Genomic DNA, 22,072 nt, shown 5'->3' with positions numbered 1-22,072 from the left:
TGGAAATGTAGTACTGTAACAGTTGTAAGCTGCAAAATGAACTATGTGAAGATTTCACTCCTTCGGAGGGAAAAGAAAGAAGTCAAAAAAATACATTCGTCCAGTGTTGATAGACAACATCTTCCTACTTTACAATTATAGCCCTGCGTAGTTCACTACAGACATTTGTCGAATGTACTTGACTGGTATCTATTTACATTTGACAGCCCGGGTTTTAACGTCTGAGTGCGCCTTAATACTGTCCATCACCAGACGCATACTTGGATGACTGTTTAAGTAAGTAAGTATACCCGGTTAAGAGTAAGTCCCAGGTAGTCTAGTGGTTAGGATTCCGCGCTCTCACCGCGGCGGCCGGGGTTCGATTCCCCGTCTGGGAATAATTTTTTCCTTTCCGTTTTTTTTTCCCCCATGAAGCCATTTTAAAACTATCAAATCCTTGTTTTGTTTATACCATACTGTGGCGAATAGTTTGGCTACAAACAATCATTATTGTTTGTCTTCTCTCTTTTCATATCGATCTTTAATAGTCGAAGAGCTAGTTTCGCAACAGGTACTAATATAAAAAATGCAAGATGTTTATTAAGAAGGGGATGTAGCTCAGTGGTAGAGCGTTCGCTTTGCATGTGAAAGGCCCCGGGTTCGATCCCCGGCATCTCCACTTCTATATTTTTTTAACCTCTTTTTTCCTTAAAGATAATATGTTATTTCATCTTATCTGGTTTTTTAATTACAGAACAGTTGCTTCAGCTAGTGTAGCATCCGTTTGAAACTCCGAGTGAAGTCTTTTAATTGCACGATCCGCCTGACTGATCTCTACTACGACACTGTAACCTGTTTTCGCCATGTTTTACAATACAAGTGGACTATTTAGTATTAAATTATTTTAGCAGGCTATGACGGGGATGTAGCTCAGTGGTAGAGCGTTCGCTTCGCATGTGAAAGGCCCCGGGTTCGATCCCCGGCATCTCCATATTTTTTTCCTTGTTCATCCTGTCCAAGAGTGATCATACGTACAGTATTGTATATGTACACTTCTACTACAGTTTCTAAAAGAACGTCTTCCTTTCTCTTGCAGACAACTTGCAGTGTACGTTAAAGGTTACCCATAACCAATGCTGCAAAATGTAATTGAAAAAAATATGAAATAATATTTATAGACGAAACTTATTTCGATTTATAATGTCGGCTGCGCGGTCACCTTAATTCAATTTTGTCAGTCTCAGCAAGATGTGTCCAAGAATGGTTGTCGTTCATTTACCTAGCACAAATCTCACTGGTGGTGTTTTTTGAGGGCACAAATGGAAATGTAGTACTGTAACAGTTGTAAGCTGCAAAATGAACTATGTGAAGATTTCACTCCTTCGGAGGGAAAAGAAAGAAGTCAAAAAAATACATTCGTCCAGTGTTGATAGACAACATCTTCCTACTTTACAATTATAGCCCTGCGTAGTTCACTACAGACATTTGTCGAATGTACTTGACTGGTATCTATTTACATTTGACAGCCCGGGTTTTAACGTCTGAGTGCGCCTTAATACTGTCCATCACCAGACGCATACTTGGATGACTGTTTAAGTAAGTAAGTATACCCGGTTAAGAGTAAGTCCCAGGTAGTCTAGTGGTTAGGATTCCGCGCTCTCACCGCGGCGGCCGGGGTTCGATTCCCCGTCTGGGAATAATTTTTTCCTTTCCGTTTTTTTTTCCCCCATGAAGCCATTTTAAAACTATCAAATCCTTGTTTTGTTTATACCATACTGTGGCGAATAGTTTGGCTACAAACAATCATTATTGTTTGTCTTCTCTCTTTTCATATCGATCTTTAATAGTCGAAGAGCTAGTTTCGCAACAGGTACTAATATAAAAAATGCAAGATGTTTATTAAGAAGGGGATGTAGCTCAGTGGTAGAGCGTTCGCTTTGCATGTGAAAGGCCCCGGGTTCGATCCCCGGCATCTCCACTTCTATATTTTTTTAACCTCTTTTTTCCTTAAAGATAATATGTTATTTCATCTTATCTGGTTTTTTAATTACAGAACAGTTGCTTCAGCTAGTGTAGCATCCGTTTGAAACTCCGAGTGAAGTCTTTTAATTGCACGATCCGCCTGACTGATCTCTACTACGACACTGTAACCTGTTTTCGCCATGTTTTACAATACAAGTGGACTATTTAGTATTAAATTATTTTAGCAGGCTATGACGGGGATGTAGCTCAGTGGTAGAGCGTTCGCTTCGCATGTGAAAGGCCCCGGGTTCGATCCCCGGCATCTCTATATTTTTTTCCTTGTTCATCCTGTCCAAGAGTGATCATACGTACAGTATTGTATATGTACACTTCTACTACAGTTTCTAAAAGAACGTCTTCCTTTCTCTTGCAGACAACTTGCAGTGTACGTTAAAGGTTACCCATAACCGATGCTGCAAAATGTAATTGAAAAAAATATGAAATAATATTTATAGACGAAACTTATTTCGATTTATAATGTCGGCTGCGCGGTCACCTTAATTCAATTTTGTCAGTCTCATCAAGATGTGTCCAAGAATGGTTGTCGTTCATTTACCTAGCACAAATCTCACTGGTGGTGTTTTTTGAGGGCACAAATGGAAATGTAGTACTGTAACAGTTGTAAGCTGCAAAATGAACTATGTGAAGATTTCACTCCTTCGGAGGGAAAAGAAAGAAGTCAAAAAAATACATTCGTCCAGTGTTGACAGACAACATCTTCCTACTTTACAATTATAGCCCTGCGTAGTTCACTACAGACATTTGTCGAATGTACTTGACTGGTATCTATTTACATTTGACAGCCCGGGTTTTAACGTCTGAGTGCGCCTTAATACTGTCCATCACCAGACGCATACTTGGATGACTGTTTAAGTAAGTAAGTATACCCGGTTAAGAGTAAGTCCCAGGTAGTCTAGTGGTTAGGATTCCGCGCTCTCACCGCGGCGGCCGGGGTTCGATTCCCCGTCTGGGAATAATTTTTTCCTTTCCGTTTTTTTTTCCCCCATGAAGCCATTTTAAAACTATCAAATCCTTGTTTTGTTTATACCATGCTGTGGCGAATAGTTTGGCTACAAACAATCATTATTGTTTGTCTTCTCTCTTTTCATATCGATCTTTAATAGTCGAAGAGCTAGTTTCGCAACAGGTACTAATATAAAAAATGCAAGATGTTTATTAAGAAGGGGATGTAGCTCAGTGGTAGAGCGTTCGCTTTGCATGTGAAAGGCCCCGGGTTCGATCCCCGGCATCTCCACTTCTATATTTTTTTAACCTCTTTTTTCCTTAAAGATAATATGTTATTTCATCTTATCTGGTTTTTTAATTACAGAACAGTTGCTTCAGCTAGTGTAGCATCCGTTTGAAACTCCGAGTGAAGTCTTTTAATTGCACGATCCGCCTGACTGATCTCTACTACGACACTGTAACCTGTTTTCGCCATGTTTTACAATACAAGTGGACTATTTAGTATTAAATTATTTTAGCAGGCTATGACGGGGATGTAGCTCAGTGGTAGAGCGTTCGCTTCGCATGTGAAAGGCCCCGGGTTCGATCCCCGGCATCTCCATATTTTTTTCCTTGTTCATCCTGTCCAAGTGATCATACGTACAGTATTGTATATGTACACTTCTACTACAGTTTCTAAAAGAACGTCTTCCTTTCTCTTGCAGACAACTTGCAGTGTACGTTAAAGGTTACCCATAACCAATGCTGCAAAATGTAATTGAAAAAAATATGAAATAATATTTATAGACGAAACTTATTTCGATTTATAATGTCGGCTGCGCGGTCACCTTAATTCAATTTTGTCAGTCTCAGCAAGATGTGTCCAAGAATGGTTGTCGTTCATTTACCTAGCACAAATCTCACTGGTGGTGTTTTTTGAGGGCACAAATGGAAATGTAGTACTGTAACAGTTGTAAGCTGCAAAATGAACTATGTGAAGATTTCACTCCTTCGGAGGGAAAAGAAAGAAGTCAAAAAAATACATTCGTCCAGTGTTGACAGACAACATCTTCCTACTTTACAATTATAGCCCTGCGTAGTTCACTACAGACATTTGTCGAATGTACTTGACTGGTATCTATTTACATTTGACAGCCCGGGTTTTAACGTCTGAGTGCGCCTTAATACTGTCCATCACCAGACGCATACTTGGATGACTGTTTAAGTAAGTAAGTATACCCGGTTAAGAGTAAGTCCCAGGTAGTCTAGTGGTTAGGATTCCGCGCTCTCACCGCGGCGGCCGGGGTTCGATTCCCCGTCTGGGAATAATTTTTTCCTTTCCGTTTTTTTTTCCCCCATGAAGCCATTTTAAAACTATCAAATCCTTGTTTTGTTTATACCATGCTGTGGCGAATAGTTTGGCTACAAACAATCATTATTGTTTGTCTTCTCTCTTTTCATATCGATCTTTAATAGTCGAAGAGCTAGTTTCGCAACAGGTACTAATATAAAAAATGCAAGATGTTTATTAAGAAGGGGATGTAGCTCAGTGGTAGAGCGTTCGCTTTGCATGTGAAAGGCCCCGGGTTCGATCCCCGGCATCTCCACTTCTATATTTTTTTAACCTCTTTTTTCCTTAAAGATAATATGTTATTTCATCTTATCTGGTATTTTAATTACAGAACAGTTGCTTCAGCTAGTGTAGCATCCGTTTGAAACTCCGAGTGAAGTCTTTTAATTGCACGATCCGCCTGACTGATCTCTACTACGACACTGTAACCTGTTTTCGCCATGTTTTACAATACAAGTGGACTATTTAGTATTAAATTATTTTAGCAGGCTATGACGGGGATGTAGCTCAGTGGTAGAGCGTTCGCTTCGCATGTGAAAGGCCCCGGGTTCGATCCCCGGCATCTCTATATTTTTTTCCTTGTTCATCCTGTCCAAGAGTGATCATACGTACAGTATTGTATATGTACACTTCTACTACAGTTTCTAAAAGAACGTCTTCCTTTCTCTTGCAGACAACTTGCAGTGTACGTTAAAGGTTACCCATAACCGATGCTGCAAAATGTAATTGAAAAAAATATGAAATAATATTTATAGACGAAACTTATTTCGATTTATAATGTCGGCTGCGCGGTCACCTTAATTCAATTTTGTCAGTCTCATCAAGATGTGTCCAAGAATGGTTGTCGTTCATTTACCTAGCACAAATCTCACTGGTGGTGTTTTTTGAGGGCACAAATGGAAATGTAGTACTGTAACAGTTGTAAGCTGCAAAATGAACTATGTGAAGATTTCACTCCTTCGGAGGGAAAAGAAAGAAGTCAAAAAAATACATTCGTCCAGTGTTGACAGACAACATCTTCCTACTTTACAATTATAGCCCTGCGTAGTTCACTACAGACATTTGTCGAATGTACTTGACTGGTATCTATTTACATTTGACAGCCCGGGTTTTAACGTCTGAGTGCGCCTTAATACTGTCCATCACCAGACGCATACTTGGATGACTGTTTAAGTAAGTAAGTATACCCGGTTAAGAGTAAGTCCCAGGTAGTCTAGTGGTTAGGATTCCGCGCTCTCACCGCGGCGGCCGGGGTTCGATTCCCCGTCTGGGAATAATTTTTTCCTTTCCGTTTTTTTTTCCCCCATGAAGCCATTTTAAAACTATCAAATCCTTGTTTTGTTTATACCATGCTGTGGCGAATAGTTTGGCTACAAACAATCATTATTGTTTGTCTTCTCTCTTTTCATATCGATCTTTAATAGTCGAAGAGCTAGTTTCGCAACAGGTACTAATATAAAAAATGCAAGATGTTTATTAAGAAGGGGATGTAGCTCAGTGGTAGAGCGTTCGCTTTGCATGTGAAAGGCCCCGGGTTCGATCCCCGGCATCTCCACTTCTATATTTTTTTAACCTCTTTTTTCCTTAAAGATAATATGTTATTTCATCTTATCTGGTTTTTTAATTACAGAACAGTTGCTTCAGCTAGTGTAGCATCCGTTTGAAACTCCGAGTGAAGTCTTTTAATTGCACGATCCGCCTGACTGATCTCTACTACGACACTGTAACCTGTTTTCGCCATGTTTTACAATACAAGTGGACTATTTAGTATTAAATTATTTTAGCAGGCTATGACGGGGATGTAGCTCAGTGGTAGAGCGTTCGCTTCGCATGTGAAAGGCCCCGGGTTCGATCCCCGGCATCTCCATATTTTTTTCCTTGTTCATCCTGTCCAAGTGATCATACGTACAGTATTGTATATGTACACTTCTACTACAGTTTCTAAAAGAACGTCTTCCTTTCTCTTGCAGACAACTTGCAGTGTACGTTAAAGGTTACCCATAACCAATGCTGCAAAATGTAATTGAAAAAAATATGAAATAATATTTATAGACGAAACTTATTTCGATTTATAATGTCGGCTGCGCGGTCACCTTAATTCAATTTTGTCAGTCTCAGCAAGATGTGTCCAAGAATGGTTGTCGTTCATTTACCTAGCACAAATCTCACTGGTGGTGTTTTTTGAGGGCACAAATGGAAATGTAGTACTGTAACAGTTGTAAGCTGCAAAATGAACTATGTGAAGATTTCACTCCTTCGGAGGGAAAAGAAAGAAGTCAAAAAAATACATTCGTCCAGTGTTGACAGACAACATCTTCCTACTTTACAATTATAGCCCTGCGTAGTTCACTACAGACATTTGTCGAATGTACTTGACTGGTATCTATTTACATTTGACAGCCCGGGTTTTAACGTCTGAGTGCGCCTTAATACTGTCCATCACCAGACGCATACTTGGATGACTGTTTAAGTAAGTAAGTATACCCGGTTAAGAGTAAGTCCCAGGTAGTCTAGTGGTTAGGATTCCGCGCTCTCACCGCGGCGGCCGGGGTTCGATTCCCCGTCTGGGAATAATTTTTTCCTTTCCGTTTTTTTTTCCCCCATGAAGCCATTTTAAAACTATCAAATCCTTGTTTTGTTTATACCATGCTGTGGCGAATAGTTTGGCTACAAACAATCATTATTGTTTGTCTTCTCTCTTTTCATATCGATCTTTAATAGTCGAAGAGCCAGTTTCGCAACAGGTACTAATATAAAAAATGCAAGATGTTTATTAAGAAGGGGATGTAGCTCAGTGGTAGAGCGTTCGCTTTGCATGTGAAAGGCCCCGGGTTCGATCCCGGCATCTCCACTTCTATATTTTTTTAACCTCTTTTTTCCTTAAAGATAATATGTTATTTCATCTTATCTGGTTTTTTAATTACAGAACAGTTGCTTCAGCTAGTGTAGCATCCGTTTGAAACTCCGAGTGAAGTCTTTTAATTGCACGATCCGCCTGACTGATCTCTACTACGACACTGTAACCTGTTTTCGCCATGTTTTACAATACAAGTGGACTATTTAGTAATAAATTATTTTAGCAGGCTATGACGGGGATGTAGCTCAGTGGTAGAGCGTTCGCTTCGCATGTGAAAGGCCCCGGGTTCGATCCCCGGCATCTCCATATTTTTTTCCTTGTTCATCCTGTCCAAGAGTGATCATACGTACAGTATTGTATATGTACACTTCTACTACAGTTTCTAAAAGAACGTCTTCCTTTCTCTTGCAGACAACTTGCAGTGTACGTTAAAGGTTACCCATAACCAATGCTGCAAAATGTAATTGAAAAAAATATGAAATAATATTTATAGACGAAACTTATTTCGATTTATAATGTCGGCTGCGCGGTCACCTTAATTCAATTTTGTCAGTCTCAGCAAGATGTGTCCAAGAATGGTTGTCGTTCATTTACCTAGCACAAATCTCACTGGTGGTGTTTTTTGAGGGCACAAATGGAAATGTAGTACTGTAACAGTTGTAAGCTGCAAAATGAACTATGTGAAGATTTCACTCCTTCGGAGGGAAAAGAAAGAAGTCAAAAAAATACATTCGTCCAGTGTTGACAGACAACATCTTCCTACTTTACAATTATAGCCCTGCGTAGTTCACTACAGACATTTGTCGAATGTACTTGACTGGTATCTATTTACATTTGACAGCCCGGGTTTTAACGTCTGAGTGCGCCTTAATACTGTCCATCACCAGACGCATACTTGGATGACTGTTTAAGTAAGTAAGTATACCCGGTTAAGAGTAAGTCCCAGGTAGTCTAGTGGTTAGGATTCCGCGCTCTCACCGCGGCGGCCGGGGTTCGATTCCCCGTCTGGGAATAATTTTTTCCTTTCCGTTTTTTTTTCCCCCCATGAAGCCATTTTAAAACTATCAAATCCTTGTTTTGTTTATACCATGCTGTGGCGAATAGTTTGGCTACAAACAATCATTATTGTTTGTCTTCTCTCTTTTCATATCGATCTTTAATAGTCGAAGAGCTAGTTTCGCAACAGGTACTAATATAAAAAATGCAAGATGTTTATTAAGAAGGGGATGTAGCTCAGTGGTAGAGCGTTCGCTTTGCATGTGAAAGGCCCCGGGTTCGATCCCCGGCATCTCCACTTCTATATTTTTTTAACCTCTTTTTTCCTTAAAGATAATATGTTATTTCATCTTATCTGGTTTTTTAATTACAGAACAGTTGCTTCAGCTAGTGTAGCATCCGTTTGAAACTCCGAGTGAAGTCTTTTAATTGCACGATCCGCCTGACTGATCTCTACTACGACACTGTAACCTGTTTTCGCCATGTTTTACAATACAAGTGGACTATTTAGTATTAAATTATTTTAGCAGGCTATGACGGGGATGTAGCTCAGTGGTAGAGCGTTCGCTTCGCATGTGAAAGGCCCCGGGTTCGATCCCCGGCATCTCCATATTTTTTTCCTTGTTCATCCTGTCCAAGTGATCATACGTACAGTATTGTATATGTACACTTCTACTACAGTTTCTAAAAGAACGTCTTCCTTTCTCTTGCAGACAACTTGCAGTGTACGTTAAAGGTTACCCATAACCAATGCTGCAAAATGTAATTGAAAAAAATATGAAATAATATTTATAGACGAAACTTATTTCGATTTATAATGTCGGCTGCGCGGTCACCTTAATTCAATTTTGTCAGTCTCAGCAAGATGTGTCCAAGAATGGTTGTCGTTCATTTACCTAGCACAAATCTCACTGGTGGTGTTTTTTGAGGGCACAAATGGAAATGTAGTACTGTAACAGTTGTAAGCTGCAAAATGAACTATGTGAAGATTTCACTCCTTCGGAGGGAAAAGAAAGAAGTCAAAAAAATACATTCGTCCAGTGTTGACAGACAACATCTTCCTACTTTACAATTATAGCCCTGCGTAGTTCACTACAGACATTTGTCGAATGTACTTGACTGGTATCTATTTACATTTGACAGCCCGGGTTTTAACGTCTGAGTGCGCCTTAATACTGTCCATCACCAGACGCATACTTGGATGACTGTTTAAGTAAGTAAGTATACCCGGTTAAGAGTAAGTCCCAGGTAGTCTAGTGGTTAGGATTCCGCGCTCTCACCGCGGCGGCCGGGGTTCGATTCCCCGTCTGGGAATAATTTTTTCCTTTCCGTTTTTTTTTCCCCCATGAAGCCATTTTAAAACTATCAAATCCTTGTTTTGTTTATACCATGCTGTGGCGAATAGTTTGGCTACAAACAATCATTATTGTTTGTCTTCTCTCTTTTCATATCGATCTTTAATAGTCGAAGAGCTAGTTTCGCAACAGGTACTAATATAAAAAATGCAAGATGTTTATTAAGAAGGGGATGTAGCTCAGTGGTAGAGCGTTCGCTTTGCATGTGAAAGGCCCCGGGTTCGATCCCCGGCATCTCCACTTCTATATTTTTTTAACCTCTTTTTTCCTTAAAGATAATATGTTATTTCATCTTATCTGGTTTTTTAATTACAGAACAGTTGCTTCAGCTAGTGTAGCATCCGTTTGAAACTCCGAGTGAAGTCTTTTAATTGCACGATCCGCCTGACTGATCTCTACTACGACACTGTAACCTGTTTTCGCCATGTTTTACAATACAAGTGGACTATTTAGTATTAAATTATTTTAGCAGGCTATGACGGGGATGTAGCTCAGTGGTAGAGCGTTCGCTTCGCATGTGAAAGGCCCCGGGTTCGATCCCCGGCATCTCTATATTTTTTTCCTTGTTCATCCTGTCCAAGAGTGATCATACGTACAGTATTGTATATGTACACTTCTACTACAGTTTCTAAAAGAACGTCTTCCTTTCTCTTGCAGACAACTTGCAGTGTACGTTAAAGGTTACCCATAACCAATGCTGCAAAATGTAATTGAAAAAAATATGAAATAATATTTATAGACGAAACTTATTTCGATTTATAATGTCGGCTGCGCGGTCACCTTAATTCAATTTTGTCAGTCTCATCAAGATGTGTCCAAGAATGGTTGTCGTTCATTTACCTAGCACAAATCTCACTGGTGGTGTTTTTTGAGGGCACAAATGGAAATGTAGTACTGTAACAGTTGTAAGCTGCAAAATGAACTATGTGAAGATTTCACTCCTTCGGAGGGAAAAGAAAGAAGTCAAAAAAATACATTCGTCCAGTGTTGACAGACAACATCTTCCTACTTTACAATTATAGCCCTGCGTAGTTCACTACAGACATTTGTCGAATGTACTTGACTGGTATCTATTTACATTTGACAGCCCGGGTTTTAACGTCTGAGTGCGCCTTAATACTGTCCATCACCAGACGCATACTTGGATGACTGTTTAAGTAAGTAAGTATACCCGGTTAAGAGTAAGTCCCAGGTAGTCTAGTGGTTAGGATTCCGCGCTCTCACCGCGGCGGCCGGGGTTCGATTCCCCGTCTGGGAATAATTTTTTCCTTTCCGTTTTTTTTTTCCCCCATGAAGCCATTTTAAAACTATCAAATCCTTGTTTTGTTTATACCATGCTGTGGCGAATAGTTTGGCTACAAACAATCATTATTGTTTGTCTTCTCTCTTTTCATATCGATCTTTAATAGTCGAAGAGCTAGTTTCGCAACAGGTACTAATATAAAAAATGCAAGATGTTTATTAAGAAGGGGATGTAGCTCAGTGGTAGAGCGTTCGCTTTGCATGTGAAAGGCCCCGGGTTCGATCCCGGCATCTCCACTTCTATATTTTTTTAACCTCTTTTTTCCTTAAAGATAATATGTTATTTCATCTTATCTGGTTTTTTAATTACAGAACAGTTGCTTCAGCTAGTGTAGCATCCGTTTGAAACTCCGAGTGAAGTCTTTTAATTGCACGATCCGCCTGACTGATCTCTACTACGACACTGTAACCTGTTTTCGCCATGTTTTACAATACAAGTGGACTATTTAGTATTAAATTATTTTAGCAGGCTATGACGGGGATGTAGCTCAGTGGTAGAGCGTTCGCTTCGCATGTGAAAGGCCCCGGGTTCGATCCCCGGCATCTCCATATTTTTTTCCTTGTTCATCCTGTCCAAGAGTGATCATACGTACAGTATTGTATATGTACACTTCTACTACAGTTTCTAAAAGAACGTCTTCCTTTCTCTTGCAGACAACTTGCAGTGTACGTTAAAGGTTACCCATAACCAATGCTGCAAAATGTAATTGAAAAAAATATGAAATAATATTTATAGACGAAACTTATTTCGATTTATAATGTCGGCTGCGCGGTCACCTTAATTCAATTTTGTCAGTCTCAGCAAGATGTGTCCAAGAATGGTTGTCGTTCATTTACCTAGCACAAATCTCACTGGTGGTGTTTTTTGAGGGCACAAATGGAAATGTAGTACTGTAACAGTTGTAAGCTGCAAAATGAACTATGTGAAGATTTCACTCCTTCGGAGGGAAAAGAAAGAAGTCAAAAAAATACATTCGTCCAGTGTTGACAGACAACATCTTCCTACTTTACAATTATAGCCCTGCGTAGTTCACTACAGACATTTGTCGAATGTACTTGACTGGTATCTATTTACATTTGACAGCCCGGGTTTTAACGTCTGAGTGCGCCTTAATACTGTCCATCACCAGACGCATACTTGGATGACTGTTTAAGTAAGTAAGTATACCCGGTTAAGAGTAAGTCCCAGGTAGTCTAGTGGTTAGGATTCCGCGCTCTCACCGCGGCGGCCGGGGTTCGATTCCCCGTCTGGGAATAATTTTTTCCTTTCCGTTTTTTTTTTCCCCCATGAAGCCATTTTAAAACTATCAAATCCTTGTTTTGTTTATACCATGCTGTGGCGAATAGTTTAGCTACAAACAATCATTATTGTTTGTCTTCTCTCTTTTCATATCGATCTTTAATAGTCGAAGAGCTAGTTTCGCAACAGGTACTAATATAAAAAATGCAAGATGTTTATTAAGAAGGGGATGTAGCTCAGTGGTAGAGCGTTCGCTTTGCATGTGAAAGGCCCCGGGTTCGATCCCCGGCATCTCCACTTCTATATTTTTTTAACCTCTTTTTTCCTTAAAGATAATATGTTATTTCATCTTATCTGGTTTTTTAATTACAGAACAGTTGCTTCAGCTAGTGTAGCATCCGTTTGAAACTCCGAGTGAAGTCTTTTAATTGCACGATCCGCCTGACTGATCTCTACTACGACACTGTAACCTGTTTTCGCCATGTTTTACAATACAAGTGGACTATTTAGTATTAAATTATTTTAGCAGGCTATGACGGGGATGTAGCTCAGTGGTAGAGCGTTCGCTTCGCATGTGAAAGGCCCCGGGTTCGATCCCCGGCATCTCCATATTTTTTTCCTTGTTCATCCTGTCCAAGTGATCATACGTACAGTATTGTATATGTACACTTCTACTACAGTTTCTAAAAGAACGTCTTCCTTTCTCTTGCAGACAACTTGCAGTGTACGTTAAAGGTTACCCATAACCAATGCTGCAAAATGTAATTGAAAAAAATATGAAATAATATTTATAGACGAAACTTATTTCGATTTATAATGTCGGCTGCGCGGTCACCTTAATTCAATTTTGTCAGTCTCAGCAAGATGTGTCCAAGAATGGTTGTCGTTCATTTACCTAGCACAAATCTCACTGGTGGTGTTTTTTGAGGGCACAAATGGAAATGTAGTACTGTAACAGTTGTAAGCTGCAAAATGAACTATGTGAAGATTTCACTCCTTCGGAGGGAAAAGAAAGAAGTCAAAAAAATACATTCGTCCAGTGTTGACAGACAACATCTTCCTACTTTACAATTATAGCCCTGCGTAGTTCACTACAGACATTTGTCGAATGTACTTGACTGGTATCTATTTACATTTGACAGCCCGGGTTTTAACGTCTGAGTGCGCCTTAATACTGTCCATCACCAGACGCATACTTGGATGACTGTTTAAGTAAGTAAGTATACCCGGTTAAGAGTAAGTCCCAGGTAGTCTAGTGGTTAGGATTCCGCGCTCTCACCGCGGCGGCCGGGGTTCGATTCCCCGTCTGGGAATAATTTTTTCCTTTCCGTTTTTTTTTCCCCCATGAAGCCATTTTAAAACTATCAAATCCTTGTTTTGTTTATACCATGCTGTGGCGAATAGTTTGGCTACAAACAATCATTATTGTTTGTCTTCTCTCTTTTCATATCGATCTTTAATAGTCGAAGAGCTAGTTTCGCAACAGGTACTAATATAAAAAATGCAAGATGTTTATTAAGAAGGGGATGTAGCTCAGTGGTAGAGCGTTCGCTTTGCATGTGAAAGGCCCCGGGTTCGATCCCCGGCATCTCCACTTCTATATTTTTTTAACCTCTTTTTTCCTTAAAGATAATATGTTATTTCATCTTATCTGGTTTTTTAATTACAGAACAGTTGCTTCAGCTAGTGTAGCATCCGTTTGAAACTCCGAGTGAAGTCTTTTAATTGCACGATCCGCCTGACTGATCTCTACTACGACACTGTAACCTGTTTTCGCCATGTTTTACAATACAAGTGGACTATTTAGTATTAAATTATTTTAGCAGGCTATGACGGGGATGTAGCTCAGTGGTAGAGCGTTCGCTTCGCATGTGAAAGGCCCCGGGTTCGATCCCCGGCATCTCTATATTTTTTTCCTTGTTCATCCTGTCCAAGAGTGATCATACGTACAGTATTGTATATGTACACTTCTACTACAGTTTCTAAAAGAACGTCTTCCTTTCTCTTGCAGACAACTTGCAGTGTACGTTAAAGGTTACCCATAACCAATGCTGCAAAATGTAATTGAAAAAAATATGAAATAATATTTATAGACGAAACTTATTTCGATTTATAATGTCGGCTGCGCGGTCACCTTAATTCAATTTTGTCAGTCTCATCAAGATGTGTCCAAGAATGGTTGTCGTTCATTTACCTAGCACAAATCTCACTGGTGGTGTTTTTTGAGGGCACAAATGGAAATGTAGTACTGTAACAGTTGTAAGCTGCAAAATGAACTATGTGAAGATTTCACTCCTTCGGAGGGAAAAGAAAGAAGTCAAAAAAATACATTCGTCCAGTGTTGACAGACAACATCTTCCTACTTTACAATTATAGCCCTGCGTAGTTCACTACAGACATTTGTCGAATGTACTTGACTGGTATCTATTTACATTTGACAGCCCGGGTTTTAACGTCTGAGTGCGCCTTAATACTGTCCATCACCAGACGCATACTTGGATGACTGTTTAAGTAAGTAAGTATACCCGGTTAAGAGTAAGTCCCAGGTAGTCTAGTGGTTAGGATTCCGCGCTCTCACCGCGGCGGCCGGGGTTCGATTCCCCGTCTGGGAATAATTTTTTCCTTTCCGTTTTTTTTTTCCCCCATGAAGCCATTTTAAAACTATCAAATCCTTGTTTTGTTTATACCATGCTGTGGCGAATAGTTTGGCTACAAACAATCATTATTGTTTGTCTTCTCTCTTTTCATATCGATCTTTAATAGTCGAAGAGCTAGTTTCGCAACAGGTACTAATATAAAAAATGCAAGATGTTTATTAAGAAGGGGATGTAGCTCAGTGGTAGAGCGTTCGCTTTGCATGTGAAAGGCCCCGGGTTCGATCCCGGCATCTCCACTTCTATATTTTTTTAACCTCTTTTTTCCTTAAAGATAATATGTTATTTCATCTTATCTGGTTTTTTAATTACAGAACAGTTGCTTCAGCTAGTGTAGCATCCGTTTGAAACTCCGAGTGAAGTCTTTTAATTGCACGATCCGCCTGACTGATCTCTACTACGACACTGTAACCTGTTTTCGCCATGTTTTACAATACAAGTGGACTATTTAGTATTAAATTATTTTAGCAGGCTATGACGGGGATGTAGCTCAGTGGTAGAGCGTTCGCTTCGCATGTGAAAGGCCCCGGGTTCGATCCCCGGCATCTCCATATTTTTTTCCTTGTTCATCCTGTCCAAGAGTGATCATACGTACAGTATTGTATATGTACACTTCTACTACAGTTTCTAAAAGAACGTCTTCCTTTCTCTTGCAGACAACTTGCAGTGTACGTTAAAGGTTACCCATAACCAATGCTGCAAAATGTAATTGAAAAAAATATGAAATAATATTTATAGACGAAACTTATTTCGATTTATAATGTCGGCTGCGCGGTCACCTTAATTCAATTTTGTCAGTCTCAGCAAGATGTGTCCAAGAATGGTTGTCGTTCATTTACCTAGCACAAATCTCACTGGTGGTGTTTTTTGAGGGCACAAATGGAAATGTAGTACTGTAACAGTTGTAAGCTGCAAAATGAACTATGTGAAGATTTCACTCCTTCGGAGGGAAAAGAAAGAAGTCAAAAAAATACATTCGTCCAGTGTTGACAGACAACATCTTCCTACTTTACAATTATAGCCCTGCGTAGTTCACTACAGACATTTGTCGAATGTACTTGACTGGTATCTATTTACATTTGACAGCCCGGGTTTTAACGTCTGAGTGCGCCTTAATACTGTCCATCACCAGACGCATACTTGGATGACTGTTTAAGTAAGTAAGTATACCCGGTTAAGAGTAAGTCCCAGGTAGTCTAGTGGTTAGGATTCCGCGCTCTCACCGCGGCGGCCGGGGTTCGATTCCCCGTCTGGGAATAATTTTTTCCTTTCCGTTTTTTTTTTCCCCCATGAAGCCATTTTAAAACTATCAAATCCTTGTTTTGTTTATACCATGCTGTGGCGAATAGTTTAGCTACAAACAATCATTATTGTTTGTCTTCTCTCTTTTCATATCGATCTTTAATAGTCGAAGAGCTAGTTTCGCAACAGGTACTAATATAAAAAATGCAAGATGTTTATTAAGAAGGGGATGTAGCTCAGTGGTAGAGCGTTCGCTTTGCATGTGAAAGGCCCCGGGTTCGATCCCCGGCATCTCCACTTCTATATTTTTTTAACCTCTTTTTTCCTTAAAGATAATATGTTATTTCATCTTATCTGGTTTTTTAATTACAGAACAGTTGCTTCAGCTAGTGTAGCATCCGTTTGAAACTCCGAGTGAAGTCTTTTAATTGCACGATCCGCCTGACTGATCTCTACTACGACACTGTAACCTGTTTTCGCCATGTTTTACAATACAAGTGGACTATTTAGTATTAAATTATTTTAGCAGGCTATGACGGGGATGTAGCTCAGTGGTAGAGCGTTCGCTTCGCATGTGAAAGGCCCCGGGTTCGATCCCCGGCATCTCCATATTTTTTTCCTTGTTCATCCTGTCCAAGTGATCATACGTACAGTATTGTATATGTACACTTCTACTACAGTTTCTAAAAGAACGTCTTCCTTTCTCTTGCAGACAACTTGCAGTGTACGTTAAAGGTTACCCATAACCAATGCTGCAAAATGTAATTGAAAAAAATATGAAATAATATTTATAGACGAAACTTATTTCGATTTATAATGTCGGCTGCGCGGTCACCTTAATTCAATTTTGTCAGTCTCATCAAGATGTGTCCAAGAATGGTTGTCGTTCATTTACCTAGCACAAATCTCACTGGTGGTGTTTTTTGAGGGCACAAATGGAAATGTAGTACTGTAACAGTTGTAAGCTGCAAAATGAACTATGTGAAGATTTCACTCCTTCGGAGGGAAAAGAAAGAAGTCAAAAAAATACATTCGTCCAGTGTTGACAGACAACATCTTCCTACTTTACAATTATAGCCCTGCGTAGTTCACTACAGACATTTGTCGAATGTACTTGACTGGTATCTATTTACATTTGACAGCCCGGGTTTTAACGTCTGAGTGCGCCTTAATACTGTCCATCACCAGACGCATACTTGGATGACTGTTTAAGTAAGTAAGTATACCCGGTTAAGAGTAAGTCCCAGGTAGTCTAGTGGTTAGGATTCCGCGCTCTCACCGCGGCGGCCGGGGTTCGATTCCCCGTCTGGGAATAATTTTTTCCTTTCCGTTTTTTTTTCCCCCCATGAAGCCATTTTAAAACTATCAAATCCTTGTTTTGTTTATACCATGCTGTGGCGAATAGTTTGGCTACAAACAATCATTATTGTTTGTCTTCTCTCTTTTCATATCGATCTTTAATAGTCGAAGAGCTAGTTTCGCAACAGGTACTAATATAAAAAATGCAAGATGTTTATTAAGAAGGGGATGTAGCTCAGTGGTAGAGCGTTCGCTTTGCATGTGAAAGGCCCCGGGTTCGATCCCCGGCATCTCCACTTCTATATTTTTTTAACCTCTTTTTTCCTTAAAGATAATATGTTATTTCATCTTATCTGGTTTTTTAATTACAGAACAGTTGCTTCAGCTAGTGTAGCATCCGTTTGAAACTCCGAGTGAAGTCTTTTAATTGCACGATCCGCCTGACTGATCTCTACTACGACACTGTAACCTGTTTTCGCCATGTTTTACAATACAAGTGGACTATTTAGTATTAAATTATTTTAGCAGGCTATGACGGGGATGTAGCTCAGTGGTAGAGCGTTCGCTTCGCATGTGAAAGGCCCCGGGTTCGATCCCCGGCATCTCCATATTTTTTTCCTTGTTCATCCTGTCCAAGTGATCATACGTACAGTATTGTATATGTACACTTCTACTACAGTTTCTAAAAGAACGTCTTCCTTTCTCTTGCAGACAACTTGCAGTGTACGTTAAAGGTTACCCATAACCAATGCTGCAAAATGTAATTGAAAAAAATATGAAATAATATTTATAGACGAAACTTATTTCGATTTATAATGTCGGCTGCGCGGTCACCTTAATTCAATTTTGTCAGTCTCATCAAGATGTGTCCAAGAATGGTTGTCGTTCATTTACCTAGCACAAATCTCACTGGTGGTGTTTTTTGAGGGCACAAATGGAAATGTAGTACTGTAACAGTTGTAAGCTGCAAAATGAACTATGTGAAGATTTCACTCCTTCGGAGGGAAAAGAAAGAAGTCAAAAAAATACATTCGTCCAGTGTTGACAGACAACATCTTCCTACTTTACAATTATAGCCCTGCGTAGTTCACTACAGACATTTGTCGAATGTACTTGACTGGTATCTATTTACATTTGACAGCCCGGGTTTTAACGTCTGAGTGCGCCTTAATACTGTCCATCACCAGACGCATACTTGGATGACTGTTTAAGTAAGTAAGTATACCCGGTTAAGAGTAAGTCCCAGGTAGTCTAGTGGTTAGGATTCCGCGCTCTCACCGCGGCGGCCGGGGTTCGATTCCCCGTCTGGGAATAATTTTTTCCTTTCCGTTTTTTTTTCCCCCCATGAAGCCATTTTAAAACTATCAAATCCTTGTTTTGTTTATACCATGCTGTGGCGAATAGTTTGGCTACAAACAATCATTATTGTTTGTCTTCTCTCTTTTCATATCGATCTTTAATAGTCGAAGAGCTAGTTTCGCAACAGGTACTAATATAAAAAATGCAAGATGTTTATTAAAAAGGGGATGTAGCTCAGTGGTAGAGCGTTCGCTTTGCATGTGAAAGGCCCCGGGTTCGATCCCCGGCATCTCCACTTCTATATTTTTTTAACCTCTTTTTTCCTTAAAGATAATATGTTATTTCATCTTATCTGGTTTTTTAATTACAGAACAGTTGCTTCAGCTAGTGTAGCATCCGTTTGAAACTCCGAGTGAAGTCTTTTAATTGCACGATCCGCCTGACTGATCTCTACTACGACACTGTAACCTGTTTTCGCCATGTTTTACAATACAAGTGGACTATTTAGTATTAAATTATTTTAGCAGGCTATGACGGGGATGTAGCTCAGTGGTAGAGCGTTCGCTTCGCATGTGAAAGGCCCCGGGTTCGATCCCCGGCATCTCCATATTTTTTTCCTTGTTCATCCTGTCCAAGAGTGATCATACGTACAGTATTGTATATGTACACTTCTACTACAGTTTCTAAAAGAACGTCTTCCTTTCTCTTGCAGACAACTTGCAGTGTACGTTAAAGGTTACCCATAACCGATGCTGCAAAATGTAATTGAAAAAAATATGAAATAATATTTATAGACGAAACTTATTTCGATTTATAATGTCGGCTGCGCGGTCACCTTAATTCAATTTTGTCAGTCTCATCAAGATGTGTCCAAGAATGGTTGTCGTTCATTTACCTAGCACAAATCTCACTGGTGGTGTTTTTTGAGGGCACAAATGGAAATGTAGTACTGTAACAGTTGTAAGCTGCAAAATGAACTATGTGAAGATTTCACTCCTTCGGAGGGAAAAGAAAGAAGTCAAAAAAATACATTCGTCCAGTGTTGACAGACAACATCTTCCTACTTTACAATTATAGCCCTGCGTAGTTCACTACAGACATTTGTCGAATGTACTTGACTGGTATCTATTTACATTTGACAGCCCGGGTTTTAACGTCTGAGTGCGCCTTAATACTGTCCATCACCAGACGCATACTTGGATGACTGTTTAAGTAAGTAAGTATACCCGGTTAAGAGTAAGTCCCAGGTAGTCTAGTGGTTAGGATTCCGCGCTCTCACCGCGGCGGCCGGGGTTCGATTCCCCGTCTGGGAATAATTTTTTCCTTTCCGTTTTTTTTTCCCCCATGAAGCCATTTTAAAACTATCAAATCCTTGTTTTGTTTATACCATGCTGTGGCGAATAGTTTGGCTACAAACAATCATTATTGTTTGTCTTCTCTCTTTTCATATCGATCTTTAATAGTCGAAGAGCTAGTTTCGCAACAGGTACTAATATAAAAAATGCAAGATGTTTATTAAGAAGGGGATGTAGCTCAGTGGTAGAGCGTTCGCTTTGCATGTGAAAGGCCCCGGGTTCGATCCCCGGCATCTCCACTTCTATACTTTTTTAACCTCTTTTTTCCTTAAAGATAATATGTTATTTCATCTTATCTGGTTTTTTAATTACAGAACAGTTGCTTCAGCTAGTGTAGCATCCGTTTGAAACTCCGAGTGAAGTCTTTTAATTGCACGATCCGCCTGACTGATCTCTACTACGACACTGTAACCTGTTTTCGCCATGTTTTACAATACAAGTGGACTATTTAGTATTAAATTATTTTAGCAGGCTATGACGGGGATGTAGCTCAGTGGTAGAGCGTTCGCTTCGCATGTGAAAGGCCCCGGGTTCGATCCCCGGCATCTCCATATTTTTTTTCTTGTTCATCCTGTCCAAGAGTGATCATACGTACAGTATTGTATATGTACACTTCTACTACAGTTTCTAAAAGAACGTCTTCCTTTCTCTTGCAGACAACTTGCAGTGTACGTTAAAGGTTACCCATAACCAATGCTGCAAAATGTAATTGAAAAAAATATGAAATAATATTTATAGACGAAACTTATTTCGATTTATAATGTCGGCTGCGCGGTCACCTTAATTCAATTTTGTCAGTCTCAGCAAGATGTGTCCAAGAATGGTTGTCGTTCATTTACCTAGCACAAATCTCACTGGTGGTGTTTTTTGAGGGCACAAATGGAAATGTAGTACTGTAACAGTTGTAAGCTGCAAAATGAACTATGTGAAGATTTCACTCCTTCGGAGGGAAAAGAAAGAAGTCAAAAAAATACATTCGTCCAGTGTTGACAGACAACATCTTCCTACTTTACAATTATAGCCCTGCGTAGTTCACTACAGACATTTGTCGAATGTACTTGACTGGTATCTATTTACATTTGACAGCCCGGGTTTTAACGTCTGAGTGCGCCTTAATACTGTCCATCACCAGACGCATACTTGGATGACTGTTTAAGTAAGTAAGTATACCCGGTTAAGAGTAAGTCCCAGGTAGTCTAGTGGTTAGGATTCCGCGCTCTCACCGCGGCGGCCGGGGTTCGATTCCCCGTCTGGGAATAATTTTTTCCTTTCCGTTTTTTTTCCCCCATGAAGCCATTTTAAAACTATCAAATCCTTGTTTTGTTTATACCATGCTGTGGCGAATAGTTTGGCTACAAACAATCATTATTGTTTGTCTTCTCTCTTTTCATATCGATCTTTAATAGTCGAAGAGCTAGTTTCGCAACAGGTACTAATATAAAAAATGCAAGATGTTTATTAAGAAGGGGATGTAGCTCAGTGGTAGAGCGTTCGCTTTGCATGTGAAAGGCCCCGGGTTCGATCCCCGGCATCTCCACTTCTATATTTTTTTAACCTCTTTTTTCCTTAAAGATAATATGTTATTTCATCTTATCTGGTTTTTTAATTACAGAACAGTTGCTTCAGCTAGTGTAGCATCCGTTTGAAACTCCGAGTGAAGTCTTTTAATTGCACGATCCGCCTGACTGATCTCTACTACGACACTGTAACCTGTTTTCGCCATGTTTTACAATACAAGTGGACTATTTAGTATTAAATTATTTTAGCAGGCTATGACGGGGATGTAGCTCAGTGGTAGAGCGTTCGCTTCGCATGTGAAAGGCCCCGGGTTCGATCCCCGGCATCTCCATATTTTTTTCCTTGTTCATCCTGTCCAAGAGTGATCATACGTACAGTATTGTATATGTACACTTCTACTACAGTTTCTAAAAGAACGTCTTCCTTTCTCTTGCAGACAACTTGCAGTGTACGTTAAAGGTTACCCATAACCAATGCTGCAAAATGTAATTGAAAAAAATATGAAATAATATTTATAGACGAAACTTATTTCGATTTATAATGTCGGCTGCGCGGTCACCTTAATTCAATTTTGTCAGTCTCAGCAAGATGTGTCCAAGAATGGTTGTCGTTCATTTACCTAGCACAAATCTCACTGGTGGTGTTTTTTGAGGGCACA

At 39.7% G+C, this 22,072-nt stretch overlaps 51 non-coding genes across 51 annotated transcripts; all 51 read left to right on the top strand.

Moving 5' to 3' along the window:
- Positions 1-305: 305 nt before the first annotated feature.
- Positions 306-377, top strand: Trnae-cuc (transfer RNA glutamic acid (anticodon CUC)). Its single transcript has one exon. It is a non-coding gene; the product is annotated as a tRNA-Glu (tRNA).
- A 209-nt stretch (positions 378-586) lies between these two features.
- On the top strand, positions 587-658 carry Trnaa-ugc (transfer RNA alanine (anticodon UGC)). The gene has a single exon. It is a non-coding gene; the product is annotated as a tRNA-Ala (tRNA).
- A 240-nt stretch (positions 659-898) lies between these two features.
- Trnaa-cgc (transfer RNA alanine (anticodon CGC)) lies at positions 899-970 on the top strand. Its single transcript has one exon. It is a non-coding gene; the product is annotated as a tRNA-Ala (tRNA).
- Positions 971-1,604: 634 nt separating this feature from the next.
- On the top strand, positions 1,605-1,676 carry Trnae-cuc (transfer RNA glutamic acid (anticodon CUC)). Its single transcript has one exon. It is a non-coding gene; the product is annotated as a tRNA-Glu (tRNA).
- A 209-nt stretch (positions 1,677-1,885) lies between these two features.
- On the top strand, positions 1,886-1,957 carry Trnaa-ugc (transfer RNA alanine (anticodon UGC)). Its single transcript has one exon. It is a non-coding gene; the product is annotated as a tRNA-Ala (tRNA).
- A 240-nt stretch (positions 1,958-2,197) lies between these two features.
- Trnaa-cgc (transfer RNA alanine (anticodon CGC)) lies at positions 2,198-2,269 on the top strand. Its single transcript has one exon. It is a non-coding gene; the product is annotated as a tRNA-Ala (tRNA).
- A 634-nt stretch (positions 2,270-2,903) lies between these two features.
- Trnae-cuc (transfer RNA glutamic acid (anticodon CUC)) lies at positions 2,904-2,975 on the top strand. Its single transcript has one exon. It is a non-coding gene; the product is annotated as a tRNA-Glu (tRNA).
- Positions 2,976-3,184: 209 nt separating this feature from the next.
- On the top strand, positions 3,185-3,256 carry Trnaa-ugc (transfer RNA alanine (anticodon UGC)). Its single transcript has one exon. It is a non-coding gene; the product is annotated as a tRNA-Ala (tRNA).
- A 240-nt stretch (positions 3,257-3,496) lies between these two features.
- On the top strand, positions 3,497-3,568 carry Trnaa-cgc (transfer RNA alanine (anticodon CGC)). The gene has a single exon. It is a non-coding gene; the product is annotated as a tRNA-Ala (tRNA).
- Positions 3,569-4,200: 632 nt separating this feature from the next.
- Positions 4,201-4,272, top strand: Trnae-cuc (transfer RNA glutamic acid (anticodon CUC)). The gene has a single exon. It is a non-coding gene; the product is annotated as a tRNA-Glu (tRNA).
- Positions 4,273-4,481: 209 nt separating this feature from the next.
- On the top strand, positions 4,482-4,553 carry Trnaa-ugc (transfer RNA alanine (anticodon UGC)). The gene has a single exon. It is a non-coding gene; the product is annotated as a tRNA-Ala (tRNA).
- A 240-nt stretch (positions 4,554-4,793) lies between these two features.
- On the top strand, positions 4,794-4,865 carry Trnaa-cgc (transfer RNA alanine (anticodon CGC)). Its single transcript has one exon. It is a non-coding gene; the product is annotated as a tRNA-Ala (tRNA).
- Positions 4,866-5,499: 634 nt separating this feature from the next.
- Positions 5,500-5,571, top strand: Trnae-cuc (transfer RNA glutamic acid (anticodon CUC)). The gene has a single exon. It is a non-coding gene; the product is annotated as a tRNA-Glu (tRNA).
- Positions 5,572-5,780: 209 nt separating this feature from the next.
- On the top strand, positions 5,781-5,852 carry Trnaa-ugc (transfer RNA alanine (anticodon UGC)). Its single transcript has one exon. It is a non-coding gene; the product is annotated as a tRNA-Ala (tRNA).
- Positions 5,853-6,092: 240 nt separating this feature from the next.
- Positions 6,093-6,164, top strand: Trnaa-cgc (transfer RNA alanine (anticodon CGC)). The gene has a single exon. It is a non-coding gene; the product is annotated as a tRNA-Ala (tRNA).
- Positions 6,165-6,796: 632 nt separating this feature from the next.
- On the top strand, positions 6,797-6,868 carry Trnae-cuc (transfer RNA glutamic acid (anticodon CUC)). Its single transcript has one exon. It is a non-coding gene; the product is annotated as a tRNA-Glu (tRNA).
- Positions 6,869-7,077: 209 nt separating this feature from the next.
- On the top strand, positions 7,078-7,148 carry Trnaa-ugc (transfer RNA alanine (anticodon UGC)). The gene has a single exon. It is a non-coding gene; the product is annotated as a tRNA-Ala (tRNA).
- Positions 7,149-7,388: 240 nt separating this feature from the next.
- Trnaa-cgc (transfer RNA alanine (anticodon CGC)) lies at positions 7,389-7,460 on the top strand. Its single transcript has one exon. It is a non-coding gene; the product is annotated as a tRNA-Ala (tRNA).
- Positions 7,461-8,094: 634 nt separating this feature from the next.
- Positions 8,095-8,166, top strand: Trnae-cuc (transfer RNA glutamic acid (anticodon CUC)). The gene has a single exon. It is a non-coding gene; the product is annotated as a tRNA-Glu (tRNA).
- A 210-nt stretch (positions 8,167-8,376) lies between these two features.
- Trnaa-ugc (transfer RNA alanine (anticodon UGC)) lies at positions 8,377-8,448 on the top strand. Its single transcript has one exon. It is a non-coding gene; the product is annotated as a tRNA-Ala (tRNA).
- Positions 8,449-8,688: 240 nt separating this feature from the next.
- Trnaa-cgc (transfer RNA alanine (anticodon CGC)) lies at positions 8,689-8,760 on the top strand. Its single transcript has one exon. It is a non-coding gene; the product is annotated as a tRNA-Ala (tRNA).
- A 632-nt stretch (positions 8,761-9,392) lies between these two features.
- Trnae-cuc (transfer RNA glutamic acid (anticodon CUC)) lies at positions 9,393-9,464 on the top strand. Its single transcript has one exon. It is a non-coding gene; the product is annotated as a tRNA-Glu (tRNA).
- A 209-nt stretch (positions 9,465-9,673) lies between these two features.
- On the top strand, positions 9,674-9,745 carry Trnaa-ugc (transfer RNA alanine (anticodon UGC)). Its single transcript has one exon. It is a non-coding gene; the product is annotated as a tRNA-Ala (tRNA).
- Positions 9,746-9,985: 240 nt separating this feature from the next.
- Trnaa-cgc (transfer RNA alanine (anticodon CGC)) lies at positions 9,986-10,057 on the top strand. The gene has a single exon. It is a non-coding gene; the product is annotated as a tRNA-Ala (tRNA).
- Positions 10,058-10,691: 634 nt separating this feature from the next.
- Trnae-cuc (transfer RNA glutamic acid (anticodon CUC)) lies at positions 10,692-10,763 on the top strand. The gene has a single exon. It is a non-coding gene; the product is annotated as a tRNA-Glu (tRNA).
- Positions 10,764-10,973: 210 nt separating this feature from the next.
- Trnaa-ugc (transfer RNA alanine (anticodon UGC)) lies at positions 10,974-11,044 on the top strand. The gene has a single exon. It is a non-coding gene; the product is annotated as a tRNA-Ala (tRNA).
- A 240-nt stretch (positions 11,045-11,284) lies between these two features.
- Positions 11,285-11,356, top strand: Trnaa-cgc (transfer RNA alanine (anticodon CGC)). Its single transcript has one exon. It is a non-coding gene; the product is annotated as a tRNA-Ala (tRNA).
- Positions 11,357-11,990: 634 nt separating this feature from the next.
- On the top strand, positions 11,991-12,062 carry Trnae-cuc (transfer RNA glutamic acid (anticodon CUC)). Its single transcript has one exon. It is a non-coding gene; the product is annotated as a tRNA-Glu (tRNA).
- Positions 12,063-12,272: 210 nt separating this feature from the next.
- On the top strand, positions 12,273-12,344 carry Trnaa-ugc (transfer RNA alanine (anticodon UGC)). Its single transcript has one exon. It is a non-coding gene; the product is annotated as a tRNA-Ala (tRNA).
- Positions 12,345-12,584: 240 nt separating this feature from the next.
- Trnaa-cgc (transfer RNA alanine (anticodon CGC)) lies at positions 12,585-12,656 on the top strand. The gene has a single exon. It is a non-coding gene; the product is annotated as a tRNA-Ala (tRNA).
- A 632-nt stretch (positions 12,657-13,288) lies between these two features.
- Positions 13,289-13,360, top strand: Trnae-cuc (transfer RNA glutamic acid (anticodon CUC)). The gene has a single exon. It is a non-coding gene; the product is annotated as a tRNA-Glu (tRNA).
- Positions 13,361-13,569: 209 nt separating this feature from the next.
- Trnaa-ugc (transfer RNA alanine (anticodon UGC)) lies at positions 13,570-13,641 on the top strand. Its single transcript has one exon. It is a non-coding gene; the product is annotated as a tRNA-Ala (tRNA).
- Positions 13,642-13,881: 240 nt separating this feature from the next.
- On the top strand, positions 13,882-13,953 carry Trnaa-cgc (transfer RNA alanine (anticodon CGC)). Its single transcript has one exon. It is a non-coding gene; the product is annotated as a tRNA-Ala (tRNA).
- Positions 13,954-14,587: 634 nt separating this feature from the next.
- On the top strand, positions 14,588-14,659 carry Trnae-cuc (transfer RNA glutamic acid (anticodon CUC)). Its single transcript has one exon. It is a non-coding gene; the product is annotated as a tRNA-Glu (tRNA).
- A 210-nt stretch (positions 14,660-14,869) lies between these two features.
- Positions 14,870-14,940, top strand: Trnaa-ugc (transfer RNA alanine (anticodon UGC)). The gene has a single exon. It is a non-coding gene; the product is annotated as a tRNA-Ala (tRNA).
- Positions 14,941-15,180: 240 nt separating this feature from the next.
- Trnaa-cgc (transfer RNA alanine (anticodon CGC)) lies at positions 15,181-15,252 on the top strand. Its single transcript has one exon. It is a non-coding gene; the product is annotated as a tRNA-Ala (tRNA).
- Positions 15,253-15,886: 634 nt separating this feature from the next.
- Positions 15,887-15,958, top strand: Trnae-cuc (transfer RNA glutamic acid (anticodon CUC)). The gene has a single exon. It is a non-coding gene; the product is annotated as a tRNA-Glu (tRNA).
- A 210-nt stretch (positions 15,959-16,168) lies between these two features.
- Trnaa-ugc (transfer RNA alanine (anticodon UGC)) lies at positions 16,169-16,240 on the top strand. Its single transcript has one exon. It is a non-coding gene; the product is annotated as a tRNA-Ala (tRNA).
- A 240-nt stretch (positions 16,241-16,480) lies between these two features.
- Trnaa-cgc (transfer RNA alanine (anticodon CGC)) lies at positions 16,481-16,552 on the top strand. The gene has a single exon. It is a non-coding gene; the product is annotated as a tRNA-Ala (tRNA).
- Positions 16,553-17,184: 632 nt separating this feature from the next.
- Trnae-cuc (transfer RNA glutamic acid (anticodon CUC)) lies at positions 17,185-17,256 on the top strand. Its single transcript has one exon. It is a non-coding gene; the product is annotated as a tRNA-Glu (tRNA).
- Positions 17,257-17,466: 210 nt separating this feature from the next.
- On the top strand, positions 17,467-17,538 carry Trnaa-ugc (transfer RNA alanine (anticodon UGC)). Its single transcript has one exon. It is a non-coding gene; the product is annotated as a tRNA-Ala (tRNA).
- Positions 17,539-17,778: 240 nt separating this feature from the next.
- Positions 17,779-17,850, top strand: Trnaa-cgc (transfer RNA alanine (anticodon CGC)). The gene has a single exon. It is a non-coding gene; the product is annotated as a tRNA-Ala (tRNA).
- Positions 17,851-18,482: 632 nt separating this feature from the next.
- On the top strand, positions 18,483-18,554 carry Trnae-cuc (transfer RNA glutamic acid (anticodon CUC)). The gene has a single exon. It is a non-coding gene; the product is annotated as a tRNA-Glu (tRNA).
- Positions 18,555-18,764: 210 nt separating this feature from the next.
- Positions 18,765-18,836, top strand: Trnaa-ugc (transfer RNA alanine (anticodon UGC)). Its single transcript has one exon. It is a non-coding gene; the product is annotated as a tRNA-Ala (tRNA).
- A 240-nt stretch (positions 18,837-19,076) lies between these two features.
- Trnaa-cgc (transfer RNA alanine (anticodon CGC)) lies at positions 19,077-19,148 on the top strand. Its single transcript has one exon. It is a non-coding gene; the product is annotated as a tRNA-Ala (tRNA).
- A 634-nt stretch (positions 19,149-19,782) lies between these two features.
- Positions 19,783-19,854, top strand: Trnae-cuc (transfer RNA glutamic acid (anticodon CUC)). The gene has a single exon. It is a non-coding gene; the product is annotated as a tRNA-Glu (tRNA).
- Positions 19,855-20,063: 209 nt separating this feature from the next.
- Trnaa-ugc (transfer RNA alanine (anticodon UGC)) lies at positions 20,064-20,135 on the top strand. The gene has a single exon. It is a non-coding gene; the product is annotated as a tRNA-Ala (tRNA).
- Positions 20,136-20,375: 240 nt separating this feature from the next.
- On the top strand, positions 20,376-20,447 carry Trnaa-cgc (transfer RNA alanine (anticodon CGC)). The gene has a single exon. It is a non-coding gene; the product is annotated as a tRNA-Ala (tRNA).
- A 634-nt stretch (positions 20,448-21,081) lies between these two features.
- On the top strand, positions 21,082-21,153 carry Trnae-cuc (transfer RNA glutamic acid (anticodon CUC)). Its single transcript has one exon. It is a non-coding gene; the product is annotated as a tRNA-Glu (tRNA).
- A 208-nt stretch (positions 21,154-21,361) lies between these two features.
- Trnaa-ugc (transfer RNA alanine (anticodon UGC)) lies at positions 21,362-21,433 on the top strand. The gene has a single exon. It is a non-coding gene; the product is annotated as a tRNA-Ala (tRNA).
- Positions 21,434-21,673: 240 nt separating this feature from the next.
- On the top strand, positions 21,674-21,745 carry Trnaa-cgc (transfer RNA alanine (anticodon CGC)). Its single transcript has one exon. It is a non-coding gene; the product is annotated as a tRNA-Ala (tRNA).
- Positions 21,746-22,072: the final 327 nt, after the last annotated feature.

Source organism: Perna viridis, chromosome 11, assembly GCF_037379345.1.
Source record: "Perna viridis isolate PV_CMFRI_1.1 ecotype Kerala chromosome 11, ASM3737934v1, whole genome shotgun sequence".
NCBI classification, from domain to species: Eukaryota; Metazoa; Mollusca; class Bivalvia; order Mytilida; family Mytilidae; genus Perna; species Perna viridis.
This window is presented reverse-complemented; position numbering and strand designations above follow the sequence as displayed.